A 16,880-nucleotide genomic window follows, 5' to 3' on the forward strand; every position below is an offset into this window, starting at 1 on the left:
TTCCTCGGAATAGTCTCGCGTCACGTGACAAGCGACGTCACAGCGACGTGCCATCCTCGCCCGAGGACCTGCGGCGGAACTATCCCAAACAAAGCTCCCCGCCCTGTCTTTCGGCGCCCGCGACTAGCGCCGGCTTCTTTTTTAGGTGCGCTCCGGCAAGGACCGACCTGGCCGCCGTAAGCGCGAGATTATCAAAAGGGAGGAGAGAGAAGGAAGAAAGAGTGAGTGACTCGCGAAAATACCTAAACGCAGAGATGGAAAGGGCAACATAACAAACGCGCGCCCGCAGCAAAGTCGAGCTCCGTGGGTGGGAAAGGAGGCGCAGCCTCCTCTCCAAGCCGTTCCTGGCTTCGAGCGCCGGTTCACGCCGATCGGGCTTTCGGGCAGGCGGCGGCTGTGTCGTCGTAGCGCGCTTCTCCCTCTCCCGTTTGCACGCCGCGGCGACGACGCACGCGGCGGAGAGAGCCAACTTTCAGAATCGCTTTTTTCCTCGGGTGGGTTGGTCCGCCGTTGCGGCCGCAGCGGTGGTAGTGGTCGTCGCTCGTGGCCTGTTGCGCCACGACAGCAACTCGTTCGCCGGACCAACACCGAAGAAACCGCTTCCTTCCCAGAACTGAACTCCGCAACCTACCTACTTCATCCGGCAGCTGCAACAGGTGAAATGGACGAACGAAGTTATCCGTCTCTTACCCCGCGGTGCAGCGATTGTGCTGGAAGGTTGTGATTGTGCGTTCAGGTAGCGCGTAGAGAAGCAGCGGCGCTGCGCGACAACTGCCGAGTTTGCCGTCTGGGAACGAAGAAAAGAAAACGACAGAAGCCGGCTGCCGCAGCGGCGAGACACTACAACTGTGCATGAGAAACTTTTTTTATTTTTCCTCTTCGTTGTCGCACTCCATTGTGGTGAATACAGCCGCCCCACGCGCGTGCGGTGCGGCGAGTTTTGTGTTTTTCCTCGTGACTGACGTCTTCGCCGCGAGCCACGTGTTCGCTCGAGACGACGCGGTTGGGGCCGGCGTGCCGGCCGGCGTCGCGGCGCTTTAGACTTCACCGGCGCAACGGCGGTGGCCTGACCTGGATTTGGGACACGTTCCAGCCCCCGGCGACCGATCATGTAAGTGGAGAGCGGACAAACTTCGGTCTCTTCTTCCTCCATACTGCTACTCTGGCTCTCGGTTAATATGATTGCACCTTGGCGACCACGCCAAGTTGCGTGTGGATAGCTTTCGCGGTCAGTCGCTGTCCGTGGTACTTTCGCTTTGCGGTCTTTCCTTGTAGACGTCGCTCGCCTAGTACTGCGCCGTCAATGCCGCTGCTCCATATTTAACTGGGATTTCAGTTTCTTTCGGAATTTAACATGATTCTGTTATAATTATTTACACTACACAAATTTTAAGCAGATTCTAGAACAAATATAAGCACGTATTCTACATTTTCGGGATTTACTACTGCTTTAGTACTTTCTACGTTATCTAGTACTTTTAATATAAAACTGGTCGAAGTGTGATAACCCTTTATTGAGCGTCACGAGCGCTGTGTGCATCATTTTTTAGAGCTTAAGCATAAAGTCCGAAACATACTGATCACATCTGAGTTCATCTGCGGCCATTCCAAAACTGGTTTGAAGGTTAGAATAGGACGTATTTTTGGTCTGCTTTAGTTTATTAGCCGTTTCCTTGCTTACATCTACCGATTTTCCATGCAGAAATCTTCTCTTCTTTATGACGCCGTACTGAGGATTCCAAGGCAACGATAAAGCAACTTGCTAGCGTCTGTAACACCACTAGGCTGAGCTTAAAGAGTAGGCAGAAAAACGACAAAATTAGCCTATTACAACAAAGTATAAAAACTGCGATAGAGCTTCATTCGCAAGTCAATTAAGAAACGTTTACCAACTGGTTGTGCCTGGCTTGCTTTCACAGCGGGGTGTAATGGAACGACGGAACAATCGCAGAACCTTCGTATACTCATAAAAAAGCACGTAGACCGAAATCGACCGCGTGATATACTTTTATTTATTTTTTTTTTGATATTGTGCACTGTTCTTTGATGCGATAGTTATGACTCCTTAAAGGTTATCGTCAATTTGCTTGCGTGGCCAGCTCGATACTTGTGTTCCTGGCGGGAACAGCGAGGCGTTCACGCACGTGGCGTTTTACGCTTTAGTGCACCTGTGCCTCGTTCACGTCACTGACCGCTGCGTCATCCGTCAAAGAAAGCGCGTATTCACGGCTGTCTGCTGCGATTGGTATTTGCTATGCGCTCTGCAGTTCGCGTTCGAGACGCACCTGCGGGGAATGAACAGCTGGCGTTCCCGTCAGTAGAGGATGTACGCTATCCTATTCACTCTTGCGGTACCCGACTGTGTGATTTGCGCATGGTCATGACGGCCAGCGCAAACGGAATACGGAGGAGAAAAGAAAAAAGACGTCACTGGCGCTGCTGTTAGTCCTTTTCGAAGTTAAATTGGAAGCAATTATGGGAGGTAATCGTCCTGGATATAAATTTCGATGCATGCACAGGCGAGTGGAAGTGGTTTAAACTCCTTATTATTGGCAGCGTTCGCAAAAAAAAAAAACAAAAAAAAACAAGAGAAAAACATCAATTTGGTCGTCAGAAACGACGAAAAGCGTCGTTAACTGTATTTTGAGTACTGCAGTGTTGTCACGAATATCTAGAATGCAGCTTCAACACGCCACCCTATCGGGACGTCATTCCAGACTTCACCTCCATATTTTGGCTGACAAAAAAAATCTCAGTGCTAACCCGAAGTCCCTCAATTGCGGCCTTTCTCTTGATTGCTTTGGAAGGTTATTCGCGTTTGTTTGTTTGTTTAAAATAGTTTCATCTGACAACGCAGAAAGAACTGTAGAAGCTTCTTGATTAGGCTGAATGATGAATGCAACGAAGCAGCCTTGGTCTTCCGCTGTCTCCGCATCTTGAACCACGACAAACCTGAATTGTTTTGCACACGGCGTTCTCGCATGGAAGCTATGTGTTACTTCGCGCGTGTAAGCGACAGGTGTTCGCCGAAATTATTGAGTCCTACTCGCGCTTTTTCTTCCGTTCCCACGGTTCATACTATACATTCAATCGCTTGGTGACGATAACGCGCGACTTTCAGCAAACATTTGCTTGTTTTGTATTCGTGATATCGGGCGCCCTATGTCTGACACCTTTCTCGTTAGCATATCGCCACCCCGGCGTACCGGCGTGTTCGCGCTCTGAAACACAAAATTCGTCCCGAACACCCTAGACGAAAGTGTGCGCTCAAGCATAGACAACGAATGCCCCCCGAGCACACGCCGCGGACAGATGCGTTCGAGACTGGGAGTGCCTTGAGCAGAAGACTCCGTGCGCCTGAGCACGTCTGCATAGTTACGCGACCACCGTTTGCACACACTACGTGGGCCTTAATGAGGGAGGGTAGATGATTCCGAGAATATTCAAGGAGACTCATTAGTGGCGCATAAACGGGTTTTCCTTATGCCGACGGTGACTTCAGTTTCTTAACGCGCAGCTTTGATGTCGACATTATACCGTCTGCAGCGCCGCTGTTTAGTCAGTAGCAGCCGCCCACGCAGGCAGAGATGAAATCGCTCATGTTGCAGCAGCTAAGTTACATCCCACGTTGACGAAGTGGAGTGAGAGTGGGCTACCTTCGCTTTCTCAAGTATATAGAGAGTACATGCGGTATATACTCGCTGAACTTTAATACCAGTGTGTGTAGTGCAGTGATTTTAAGCCCTTACAATCACTGCAGCGTTACCCTGGTAACGCTGATCTGCGAACCGTATATGCAACGGGGACACTATGATTAGTGGCAGAACAGCGCAGAAAACGGGACGAAGAGCGCACGGGATACAGCGATGTGTTCTCTGTGCTGTTCGTCCCGTTTTCTGTTCTGTTCTGCCCAAATGTTCATGAACCGACTACCCCACCTAAGAACCCTTGTGCTATATATTAGTGTTGAAATCAGTAAGCGTGTTGAAAAGTTACCGCCCACAGATATTAAGAACAACAGTTCACTCTAAATAGGAACAGTATTGGCGATAAGTTACGCAGGGTACTTTTAGCGTGAACACTATATTACATGTTTAAGTTCGAGTATCAGTGTATATAGTGTTTTGCGACCATTCTGAAACTAGCGAAGAATTATTAGCATATGGACAGGTGCAGTGCTGCATGCAGAAAATACAATCGTCGTTGTAGCAATCAGACCCGAATGTTTGCAGTGCGACGTCACCTGTTAATAACTCTCAACACTTTGCGCAAGCCAAATGAGTTCCGGAGTATGGACACAGTCATATCAACTCGAGACACAGGAGCAAGTTGACATTTTGGTGGAGTAGCGACAAGCGTCGACATGTATACGTACACTATGTATTCTAGCGCTTTCAGTCTGGCCACTACCCTATACATTTGCAGTAAGGATATATGATCTGTATGCTTCCGCGTTCACACCCCGGAAGCAAAACCATTCTGCGCTTAGCGAGAAAAATGCAATAAAATTGATTTCAGTTCCGGCCAAGGTGTACAGCCATATAACTTGTAGTTGATTCGCTCGTAGAACTTGTGTTCGAGGGTTACTTTTGCGTACTTAAACCAACCAAGAAATATATTTGACTAATTCATTGATTAATTGAACATTCGCACGCTATACTTGGGCATGTCGAAACACCGTATTATGAAGCGTGTATAGATACGGTTGGTCTGTCATATTGCACACTCCTTCTGAAATGCAGCAGCCGTTAACAACTATCGAGTGCGCGACCTCAGGCTCATCACAAGACAGCATATAAAGTATATACAGGGTGTCCCAGCTATCACGCAGCACGATTTAAAAAAAAGAGGAACGGCGTTACGCGAATCAAACCTACAGTACACTAGAGTAGCCACTGTTATTTTCTTCGTTAATGAGGTTTAATTAATTAGTCATAATTATATTTCTAACTCGACAAGTACTCGCCTAATTGTCAAAATGTCAATGAGGCGTATGTAGGCATGTTCAAATGGCATCTAACTGCGCTACTTTCAACAACGTGCTAATTGCGCGCTCATTTTTTCCGGCTGATAAACAAAGCCCGCTAAATATGAAAAATAACACGTGACTACGCTCCCACCCGCAAAGGAAACCAGCGCCCTCAGATAAGCTTACTGCAAACAACCGCTTTGCCTGTTGCCTGTTGCGAAAGACAGCGTTCCGCATTTTGGCAAGGGTACAGGTCGGGCGCCAGCGATATGCGTGCAATTTCGCTGGGATTCAATCCGTTCGATAGTACGCCGCAATCATCCATATCTCACGGCCGACTGTTCTCATTGATAACGCGGCAGGTGTTCTGATTACGGCCTGACTCTGTAAAACCAAGCGGTGCGTTTCTAGGCCGGGGAGTGGCAGATAGGGCGATGCGTTTTTTTTTCTTTCTGCATTTTTTCCTTGATACTGTCTACCTCATAGGGAGCCTGTTTGAGGGCGCTGGTTCCCGATGCGCGCAACACTCTAGTCACGTGTCACTTCATATTTCGCGGGCTTTCTTAATCAAGCGGAAAAAATGAGCGCGCAATTAGCACGTTGTTGAAAGTAGCGCAGTTAAATGCCATTTGAACATGCCTACATACGCCTCATTGACATTTTGACAATTAGGCGAGTACTTGCCGAGTTAGAAATATAATTATGACTAATTAATTAAACCTCATTGACGAAAAAAATAGCAGTGGCTACTCTAGTGTACTAGGAACAATATGCTGTAGGTTTGATTCGCGTAACGCCGTTCCTCTTTTTTTTAAATCGTGCTGCGTGATAGCTAAGACACCCTGTATATCCACTCAGCATCTGCGGCGACTGAAGTTGAAGCGTCGCCAGATAGCCCAAACGTTTATCCAGATAATACAGAGATGATTAGGTGACAAAAAGCTGCATGCGCACCCGAAACCCCAAAGTTTGTTGTGGCTTCGCTGAGAACAAAGTTGCTTGAGTACTCAAGCAGAACGCAACCATAATGCGTCCCTTAATCGAAATCTCTCGAATGGCGTTAAGTGAGGGCGCCGAACTTCCTGATATTCCCTCGCGCGGTCAGTTCACCGGTGACGCGAGAGGATCGCGCAACCAGATGTCGCAGGCGGGCACTACTGGCAACGCCTTTGTGATAAAGCTCTCAACGGGGCCTCTGCGTGCCCGCTATAGCGCAAATAACGTGAGGAGGAGGAGGAGAGGTTGAGGAAAGGAAAAGGCGCAACTTCTGCAACCCTAATTGGGAGCACGGCTCAGCGCCTCAAATAACGTGATAGGATCGTGGGAGGGTGCCGCCTGTCCTCCTCTCAATAGCGTTCGTCGACCTGATTTCGAAGAGATGGCATCGTTCTCGAACTGATGCCGTCCAAGCGTCGCAACGCATACGGAGCCAGTGCCGCCGAGGGCACATTCGAAAGGATCATTGTAATGGCAGAGAGCCTTCATCGCGGGCAATTTCGTCGTTTAGCTATGTAGGCTAGCGCAACGGTGTCTGCCTGCGCATCAGTGGCGCATTTGAAGACTGGCGAAAATATAGAACGGTGTGCTTCCTTGAAAGCATCGTTTTGGAATAATGGCGTGTGGCCTTGCCGCCAGCTGTTCAAATATATACGACCTTCCGTCGCGACATTGCGTTTCTTTCGCCGCATGAGCTGTCGCGGCATGTAGTGGGCGCTCTTCATATTCTTCATTTTTGTTTTCACAAAGAACTTAGCTCGTGCACTGATATTCTCACTGCGACTGTCATGACTAAATGCAAGATCGTGAGCTTTTGTGTTGACTCGTCTTAACTGGCGACGTATTGTCACCTTTGAATGCGTTTTGCCAGTGTTTTTACCAAGAGAACGTGTAAGACAAAGAACGAGTTTGTGAAGAAAGAAAAAATTACGAGCGAGAATGTCAGAGAAAATGGCTGTGAAGCATGCGAGCTGCTGCCGCGGGAAAAAGCTGCAAACGCATGCCGATGGTGCGTTACTGTTGTTGCGGCCGAGTGCTCTAGCCGAGTCATCGAAATACCGGGGAATAGCCCTCGATGTAGACGTCAAGGGTTGTTTCAAGGGGTTTCTCGATAAGCGGTCGCCTCTTGGACAGCTCGCCGGCTTCGAGCAAGAGTGAGAAATAGAAATATCTCGAATGGGTACGGGCGTCTCTTAAGTCTTTTTGCCCCGCCATGGTGGTCTAGTGGTTATGGCGCTCGACTGCTGACCCGAAGGTCGCGGGATCGAATCCCGGCCGCGGCGGCTGCATTTTCGATGGAGGCGAAAATGTCTGAGGCCCGTGTACTTAGATTTAGGTGCACGTTAAAGAACCCCAGGTGGTCGAAATTTCCGGAGCCCTCCACTACGGCGTCTCTCATAATCATATCGTGGTTTTGGGACGTTAAACCCCAGATATTATCTTAAGTCTTTTTCTTTGTTTTCTCTCTTTTTGTAAAATTTTAACAACGTGATGCTTTTCGCAGACTTGTAGATATCGAAGGATAGGTGACGGCTGTGCCCTGTGCATTCAGTAGCGAATAAAACAAAACACTTCTACGAAGCAGGCACGAGCATCGAAAGGGTATTCTTTGACAGGAAGAGAGAAAACGGTGGACGAAGGAAGGCTTTTCAGTAATGAGGAAGCTGCAGACATTATACCTAAATGATGGTCTTGCGTGTCCCCAGTCCGGTGGGCGGGAGACAGAACAGACCTCTGGCCTCCCTGTCTCTGCGACTCCTCCCCCGCCTCCCCCTTTCTCCTGCTGCATAAAAAAAAAGCTTACTGGTATCGACGCGGATGTGCACTTGTTGCGTTTAACTGTTTCCTTCTATGTCAGCTATAACTCGTTATGAAAAAAAAAAAAGCGGCGCCGCTCTTTTTCTCATAAATGGCCGACGCATTATACAGGGCAAATTTAAAATCAGCCACATTAATATTTGGTACCTTCCGAACGCACATGCCGAAACATCGGTCATGATTTGGACTTGTCCGTTTCGTTTTTTTTTTTTTTTTTTTTTTTTGTCCTCCGGAAACGGAGTACTCGTGTAAGAGTGAAGGGTATGATAACGCCTCCGCAACGTCTGTATGTTGTCAGCGCTCCCGATTTCAGCTCTGTTGGCAGTACAGACACAGCGCTTTTTCATTCAGCGGCCGTAGTACAGATGTCGCGTACATTGCGTTGAAACGTGAAGAATACGCTCACGCTCGTAGCAAAACCACAAAGAAGTACAAACTACCGGGTACACGCAAAAAGAAGGTAATGCAACACATTCATTTTGATTCATCTGCAAGCATACTCTTCACGCTGACCCCCTTCCTCTCGCCGTACGTCCTATTCTTGTCACAATCGCACAGCCAGCTTGTTGAATGGGAGATAAAAGATGACAAAGAAAAAAAAAAAGATCCCCCCTGAACACTGGTCTCCCTTTTATTTCCGTACATCGCACTGTATGTTTCCAATAGATATCCACACGGCAGTTTCGCGGATACAAAGTTTCAAAGCGCAATGACTTCGGAGGCAATGCCCTTTCGAGCGCTCCATTGAGCGGACAGATTGCTTGCTTGAATGTACGTGGCGCGGCGGCCTTGGAAAAATAAACGTTAGCGCGATATCACTCCTATAAACCGCGTCAAAGTGTGCGGAACATCTACGCCCATGGAAGTATACAAGTTGAGCAGAAGGGGGATGACGTCACCGCGAGTGAGCAAGAACGGAAAAAGGAAGTGAGATGTTTCCGGCTCTCGCAGCCATGATGCGCCTATAAGGCATGACATCACGATAAGGTAACAATGACGTTGAATGTATACTTGAACGCCTTTGACCGTCAAGGTCATCGTTTCTCACACATTCGAATCATTCTGCTCCAGTATAGAAGGCTGAAGTGAATAATGCCGCAACTTAGGGCACGCTTTGCAGATACCGAGTTGTGAAAAGAATTGCGGAGACCTTTACTGGTTGAGTATTTGATACGATGTAGAGCCTCCCTTTGACGCGTCCATCGCATTATTATTGATTCTTAAAACGCGAGTAATGTGGTATCACAACTTTAGCTTTATTAAATGTCCAAGTTGTGACAAGTAATAAAAGCTATAATGTTACGGTCAGCAAACTTGCTGCGTTTTTTTCTTCTGAGGAAGAGTACGTCAGAATTTCTAGGAAAAAAAAACAACAACAAAAAACTTCCTAGGCATTTGAATATGGGCAAGATTTTAACCAATATAAGGCTGTGCTCGTGAATATTCCGTAGTACACTGCACTTAGCGTCATGAATTTATTGGCAATGTGCCTATAGTGTACTTGTCACTCCGGTTGAAGTTAAGCGCTCTTGCTGACTTGGCATAATTAATTTCTAAATCGACCTATAACTGCATGACCGAATTCGCTATTAGTCTTCATCGAAAGGCGGCAGCGGCGCCTGAATCGAAGACGCGACCTCAAGCTGAACTGCGCGCTACGTCGTGACCACTAAGCAATGACGGCAGGCACTAAGCACGACGTATGTGTATAGGCCCTCTGATAAAGTTACTGTTCCAGAACGTGCTATATGTTACGTCATCTACGAGGTAGAGAAGCACTGAATCAGTTTTCTCTGAAGTCGGCTTGCAGAACATAAGATGCAAGAATGCAGTGCCAACTCGCCCAGCAAACCAGCCCTCTTAAGAACAAGGAGCTTTCTTAGTTGCGCTTTTGGTGCAAAACAGCCAAGTCGTTGCCGAGTGCGAAAATCCATGAGTCGTGTCGTGCACTCGAACTTCAAACTTCGATGCGAAAGTATGCCAATGTAGTGCTACTACACTTGTAGAGAGTCTGCAAAAGAAGCCGTGCGTTCGTCAGCCGAACACTGAGACGAAATATTACTTACAGAACTTCGGACAAATTGGCGCGTTAAAAGCCATCACAGTGGCGTCATCTCTCATGCGATCCATGCGATACATGCGGTACAGGCAGATAATACGCTGCGCCGACGCGCCTCGCGATATCTGGCGGCCGCAAAAGCTTGGAATATTCTCGGACGAACCAAGCTCACGTGTTACGGTGAATGTCAACATGTCCTATATAGTATTGTATTTCACCGCCGCATTCTCAGCGCTTATGTTTCCATCATTGTATATACCCCATTGATTATTGTTCTAGTAGCCTATTGTGCGCCTCTGTAAGCATGATCGCTGCATGCCACGTACAGAAAGAGAACCGTTGCTTGCCTGAAAACTGGTGAGAAGAGTTGCTTTCGTCTGTGTGCAAAGTGCGAGAAGGAAACGGAACCATAGGCTTCAGTTACGGGAAGGCAGGGGAGGCACTCTCTCCCCTCCCCTTGCTCTGCTTGTCCAAGGGGATGGGAAAGCGGGAGGGGGGGGGGGCACGCACCCCCCCCACGCCTTGGGCCGCATACCTTAGAAGTCCTAATTAGACCTGCATTTTGTGGTTAGTGCTGCAAGTAACCTTGCACAAACGAATTTCAAATTTTGATCACAACAATGACAGATCTGTGTTGCGTAAGAACACTTATCACTTCACGGTTAGCCCGACTTCACAGGGTGAGTACTGCGCACAGTTCTTCAAACGCAGGGATCTTCATTAGGAGCGGGGCGACGTTTCACCGGAGCGCCCCCCCCCCCCTCTTACGTTCACAACCCTTACGACCAGAACGCAGTGAAAAAAGAGGCATTGGGAGTGGGGGGGGGGGGGAGGGGGGCGTGTTAGGAAGACCCTGCCCACCCGCGCCACCTGTGCGCATGCCTACGCTGTAACATATGTGGACCAATGTTTAGCTGCAGCATTACTTGCGCGTCAACCGGAATGGCATGACGTTGAAACGTGGCGATGAGCTTGGGGTCATGGAGAATTTCATACAAGAAATATTGCCATATCTAAGGAAATCCGGGGCTAGTGTCTGTGGAGACTGCATAGCATGACTGTTCATTTAGTATGGGAATAATGGATAGCGCATTATTTTGCCTGAAATGTGGTCCTTTTGTTTTAAATGACTTTGTGACCTTGAAAAGGGATCAGGTCTAACTAAGCATTGCGTTATAGCTGAAAGAATACGCAATAACTTCGCATATGTGCGCGGAGCCCTGCTGTCTACTGCGTTAAAAAAAGGAAACAATAGCTTCTTAATTTAAGAGAACAAAGGTAGATTAAACGTAGTAAATAAAGTCACAGGAATGTACGTCTAAGTCACAATCGCACAAATCTGACAAATTCGCGTGTTCCGTGGCGTCCTAACCATCGCAGCGCCAGGGTTCCTTCTAGCGATGTTAGTGCTAAATACCTTATGCTCAGAGCGTGGCCTCCGCGAGCACTCGTCAGGCTATACTTTGAGCACTCGTCAACGAAAAGACTGTGTAGGAACGCAGCAGATACTTCAGGTGTCCAGACCTGCCGCAAGGAGGTAGTGTACATAAAAGCCATGTTACGTAAGGCGCATTTTTTTTTTTACTTCCATTGCTGTCCCAGTTACTTTACTGCTGTCGATATAAAACATGTTTGTAAAAGCTCGTCATTTTGCTGGCGCTGCGATAAGTGATAAGGTGGAAGTGCTCGTTTCGAGAACTGGCGCTCATCGTGTTTTAATTCCTTACGCGTGGAGGGCTCCTACAGCTATAATATATATAGCGTAACTCGAGATCGCCCACGTCGTCTGTCCACGAGCGCTGCAAGAAGACAACCCCTCCCCCCCCCCCTCTCCTCCTCCTCCATTGCACAAATGGGTATCTGCACTACGGCCCTCAGTTTCTCAGCATCCGGAACCATGAAGTAGAACCGAGAACGATGTGCCCTTTGATCTCGAGAGTTACAGACGGCCGCGCATACTCTTATCGCTAGTGGAGGATAGCGACTTACTCATGAGCATCTTAAGGCGTAGAAACTGAAACGGACCCGCGTCTCGCTCGGCGTCGCAGGCCGATTCGACGTCGATCGAGACGCGTCGTGCTGTTGCGATAGCATGCAGGTCGAAAGGTCTGTCAGTGGCCCTCTCGATCGTATCTGGCGTATGCAATCCGAGGTCATTCCTTATCTGTCGCACATTCCGGCGCCACAGGTTATGTGTTTTCCTCTCAGTCCGAGATTATGAACGGTGGATAGGCACGCATGGGCGCGTGCAAGCAAATCCAGAGACAGGATAACGTAACACTCATGTTCCAATGTTGTTCTGTTGCGCGCTTAGCCAGATTTTCGAGCGACGCTCGGCCTATACCTTGTGATCGGCATCGACTGTTCATGAACAGTGGATGATAGAAAGTCCAAAAAAAAAAACCAAAAGTTGAGCAAAAGGCGGAAGCTTGAAGGGATGAATATTCTTGAACAGGGGTTGTCTTTTCTTCTTAAAGTGGTCTTGTCTTCTTAAAGACAGCAACTTCAGTTGCTGTATCTAGAGGACACGACGACTTGTCGAACCGTTGGCTTGAGCGACGCATTCCCTTGTAAGATGATAAGAAAGCGAATAGATCAAAGAGAAAAGGATTCTTACAGATAACACAGGGCGCCAGTCAAAGCATACCGGTGACTTGTCGAGCAGTAGGGCATTTGTCAAACAAGGAAACGTTGATTGTCTTTACCCACCATGGTGGTCTAGCGGTTATGGCGCTCGAGTGTTGACCTGCAGGTCGCGGGATCGAATCCCGGCCGCGGCGGCCGCATTTTCGATGGAGGCGAGAATGTTTGAGGCCCGTGTACTTACATTTAGGTGCACGTTAAAGAACCCCAGGTGGTCTAAATTTCCGGAGCCCTCCACTACGGCGTCTCTCATAATCATATCGTGGTTTTGGGACGTTAAACCCCACATATTATTATTATTATTATTATTATTTATTATTATTATTATTATTATTATTATTATTATTATTATTATTCGTCAGTGACAGCATCTTCATCCTCAATTACACCCTCCGGATCGTATTTCTGTCACACAGCTCTAATCGTCACCTAGCTCGTGTGCCTTTCCTCGCGCCTGGTACTTTCAGGTCACAAACGACCCGCGCGCTCTCAGCGTGACGTGGTATTCTTGGCGGGAATCTATATAGCAAGTGCAGCGTTTTCAAGAAACGAAACGCAAGCAAGCCAGGTGACGATTGAGCGACAGAAAGACTCCCGACAGGGTACGACTGTTTTTAGCGTGTAAAGCATACGATGGGCGTTGTGGTGTTAACAAACCGGATAATCACGTTTCTTCTTCCCTCGTATAGAAAAACGTTGCACGGCAACATGGCGCACAACGCGAAACCGCCTTTCGCTGGTGCGGGCGCGAAGCATCGCCATTCATTTAAGGGGCCTCCATAGGATGCCACAAGGGGAACGAACCGGACCTCTTGGTGCTCTTTCCTCGTCTGAATAGATGATCCTCTCGGGGGGTCGTGCGTTTGCGGAGCGCAATAAACAAAAATAATAATAAATTATCGCAATTTCGACGACGGCAAGTGAACGGATAGGGCTTTCTTGTTTTGGCCCTGATGTATTGCTGGCTCTAAGCTTGCCCGCTTCGACAGTACCAGCCCCCGCTTGCTCCCTTGCTTCTCCTTGTAATTTGAACCTCAGAATGGGTCTGGACATAATTAGGTCGATCTACAGACTCATTCTTTCTTCTTCGTTTACTTGCATATCGAGGCACATCTCTACCGTCGATGTAGAGTTTAATAAAACAAACGGGAAGAGACTCGACCTGCTAGGTGTGAAAAGCAGCTGGTACTTGGTAGTTCCGATAGCCATGGGTTTAATAAGTTGGTATTATAACACCAATATACGACTGATGTGGCAGAAGTTTATTTCATAAAGTATACCGTCCTTTACGATGTTATACGCGCACACCATATGCAAAGTACGCGTGTGTTCGACCGCCTTGGGGGTCGAGGGGCAAAGAACGTTCGTGTGTCGCATGTGCACGCAAACAGAGTTGGTATTCAGAAACACGTCGTGTTTACGTTTATGCAAACGCTTTATGAAGCCGTAGCCCTGTTTACGCATCATCCTTGTGCGTCACCGCTGTTTGCTGTGAAGTACAGCACAGGCTCGTCGCCGTATAGTGTCAACGCTCATCGCGTGACTTTACGGGGCTCACTTATCCGTCAAAGGTAAGGCACAAATGGTTGTGCTTTGATATCACTGCATTTTGTTACAGTTCCGAGCAGCACCTCACATTACGAGCTCACCTTGCACAGCGCTCGCCCTTCACAAAAACTTACCTATGTTATATTCATATGTTCTATAAGTGTTCACGGACTTCTTAAGACCAACGTTTTAGCATACTATAGTGAGCAAAGATTGGACCAATAAAGTTATTCCTTCTAAGCAACATTCCCCTATGAGTAATCAGCAGCGTCCAGGAGTCGGTACGGCTGTTTCAGTGCAACTTCGTAACCCGCCGCGGCGTTCTAGTGGTTATGGTGCTGGACTGCTGACCAGAAGGTCGCGGGATCGAATCCCTGTGGCGGCGGCCGCATTTCGACGGAGGCAAAATGCTAGAGGCCCGTTTGCTTAGATCTAGGTGCTCGTTAAGAGCACCCCAGGTGGTCGAAATTTCCGGAGCCTTCCACTATTGCGTCTCTCATCATATCGTGGTTTTGGGACGTGAGACGCCAACTATTATTGTCGCGTAGTGTTATAACTACGTGAAAAGAAGTATTCGTACGAGTGACCACAGTTATTTACGTAATGCCCAGTTTAATCTACCGACTCTTTATCGCCCTGTTTATAGGGTATCACAACCAGACCGTCATGCATCGCGGCGCAAACAATACGTCACCGTGTTTCGTTAACCAGTCCCTATGAAAAGTCTGACGGGACAAAGCTGCTTCTGCGCACTGCCAGTCTGCATGCGAGACAAGCGGTGAAGCTACACGCTCGAGCAGCCAGAAACAAACGCGGCTTTCAAGTATGCGTGCCTGTGGCGCGGGACGCTCAAAGAGGCCCATGCCGTACGCGGTGCCGGCGTAAGCGGGTGTGGCCGTAGAAGGAACGACCTCACGTCGACAGCGGCATTGATTATCCTTCTCTCCGACGGAGACCTGTACACACTGTACCGCGGCGCGTGTTGCGTTTCGTACGCCACGTGGGCTCCTGCCCGGCCGGTGGGGTTATATAACGCAGCGACGGTTTTTCCGCCGAATGACGGACCGCACGGCTCTCTAATTTCGATTGCATGACGTAATCACTGCGCTACGTTTGTCGTCCTAATGTTCTTGTCGGCGGGCCCGTTCGCTTTTGCGAACGTGCGCCGCGTAGAATGCTGTGCTCCGCGGGTTAATGAGTGGTGACCAACATGACGCATCGTAGCACATTCGAGTGCCATTAGGTCCTTCATGGTAAACGCGCGGTATTGCTATCTACGGATCTATGAATCACGCCTCTGTTCGCTCCTCCTTCTTTTCCATATCGTGGTGCAAAACATTGTACCGCTTGGCTGAAAGAGTTCCATCTCTCTCTCTCTCTCTCTCTCTCTCTCTCTTTTTTGTCTTGCTTTATCAGTACACATATGTTCTCGGGTTGCGCCGTTCGCTTTTTATGGACAGACTGATTCATGTTCCGACGCTTTTCGAGAAGAGCTTGATGAAAGCGCGGAAGACCGGTAATATGGAATCTCCCAGCAAGCGCCGATTGGTCAAACCTCGAAACGGAAGCGTGCACGATGAAGGCGCTTTGTGGTCCGGTACAGTATTGTTGATATTTTCGCGTGCGTAGATAGGACAATCAGAAAGCGATCCAACTCTATATAATGACAGAAACGCACCCATGAATTCATCGCCCGAAGTGACGTGCACTATACCAACGATAGGAATGTGCATCTGGAGTGTCATCACTACCTTATAATACACTATGACCAGAGCTCCTTACACCTATTCATCCCGTCATCGACCGTTGCACTTATCTTATGCATCACAATTTGCACTTGTTATTACTACCACTACGCCCGCCGCGGTGGTACATGGGTTACGGTGCTCGGCTGCTGCACCGAAGGTCGCGGGTTCGACCCCGGCCGCGGCGGTCGCATTTCGGTGGAGGCGAAATGCTATGGAGGCCCATGTTAGTGCACGTTAAAGAACACAAGATCAATTGAATTGAATTGAAAACAACTTCATGAGGTCCTGGGGAACGCAACTGGGTCACGCACCCAGCTCAGTCCCACGTATAGGGTGCTTGAAATTTCTGAAGCCCGCCACTACGGCGTGCCTCATCATCATATCGTAATTTTGGCGCGTAAAGCCCCACAAATCACTACTACTGCTACTTCTACTGCTGCTACTACTACTACTGTTATGGTTACGGTGCTCGCCTGCTGAACCGAAGGCCGCGGGTTCAATTCCGGCCGCGGTGGTCGCATTGTCGATGGAGGCGGAAATGTTGGAGGACCATGTACTCAGGTTTAGCTGCACGTTGGAGTACCCCAGGTGGTCGAAATTTCAAGTTTCCGAAGCGCTCGACTACGGCGTGCCTCATAACCAATCAGTTTTGGCGCGTAAAACACCAGCAATTATTATTATTATTATTATTATTATTATTATTATTATTATTATTATTATTATTATTATTATTATTATTATTATTATTATTATTATAACTACCGCTACAACTATACTACTGATCCTACTATGCTATCCCACACCCATAGTTCGTCTAGTTTAACCCTTGTCAACGTCCGTCCAACTTCGCTAGTGTACCGGCCGCGCAATTCCCTGCTGTGCAGGTCCTGCATATAGATAGGACGGCTCAGTGGAACCAGCTGTGGGTCGGGTAGCGCGACAGCCGCGATCAATCAGAAGGCAGCGAGCGACCTCGGCAACAGCGGTGCTGGGCCGCAATAAATCACACCCTGTTCGCCTCTCCCTTGTTCTACTGGGCAGGCTCTATATATCCGAGCAGCTTCCGTAACGCCAGATCCGCGCAATTTGATCCAGCGTG

The 16,880-nt window shown here is 48.4% G+C and overlaps 1 protein-coding gene across 1 annotated transcript in view; it reads left to right on the top strand.

Annotated features, from left to right (window-relative positions):
• The first annotated feature begins 403 nt into the window (after nt 1-403).
• LOC119383388 (solute carrier organic anion transporter family member 4A1-like) overlaps nt 404-16,880 on the top strand; it is an 86,173-nt gene continuing 69,696 nt past the window's right edge. Inside the window, 1 exon segment of the mRNA XM_037651488.2 lies at nt 404-1,111. The gene's annotated coding sequence lies outside the window, so the exon portion shown is untranslated.

The sequence above is a fragment of the Rhipicephalus sanguineus genome, chromosome 2 (assembly GCF_013339695.2).
Source record: "Rhipicephalus sanguineus isolate Rsan-2018 chromosome 2, BIME_Rsan_1.4, whole genome shotgun sequence".
In the NCBI taxonomy this organism is placed as follows: domain Eukaryota; kingdom Metazoa; phylum Arthropoda; class Arachnida; order Ixodida; family Ixodidae; genus Rhipicephalus; species Rhipicephalus sanguineus.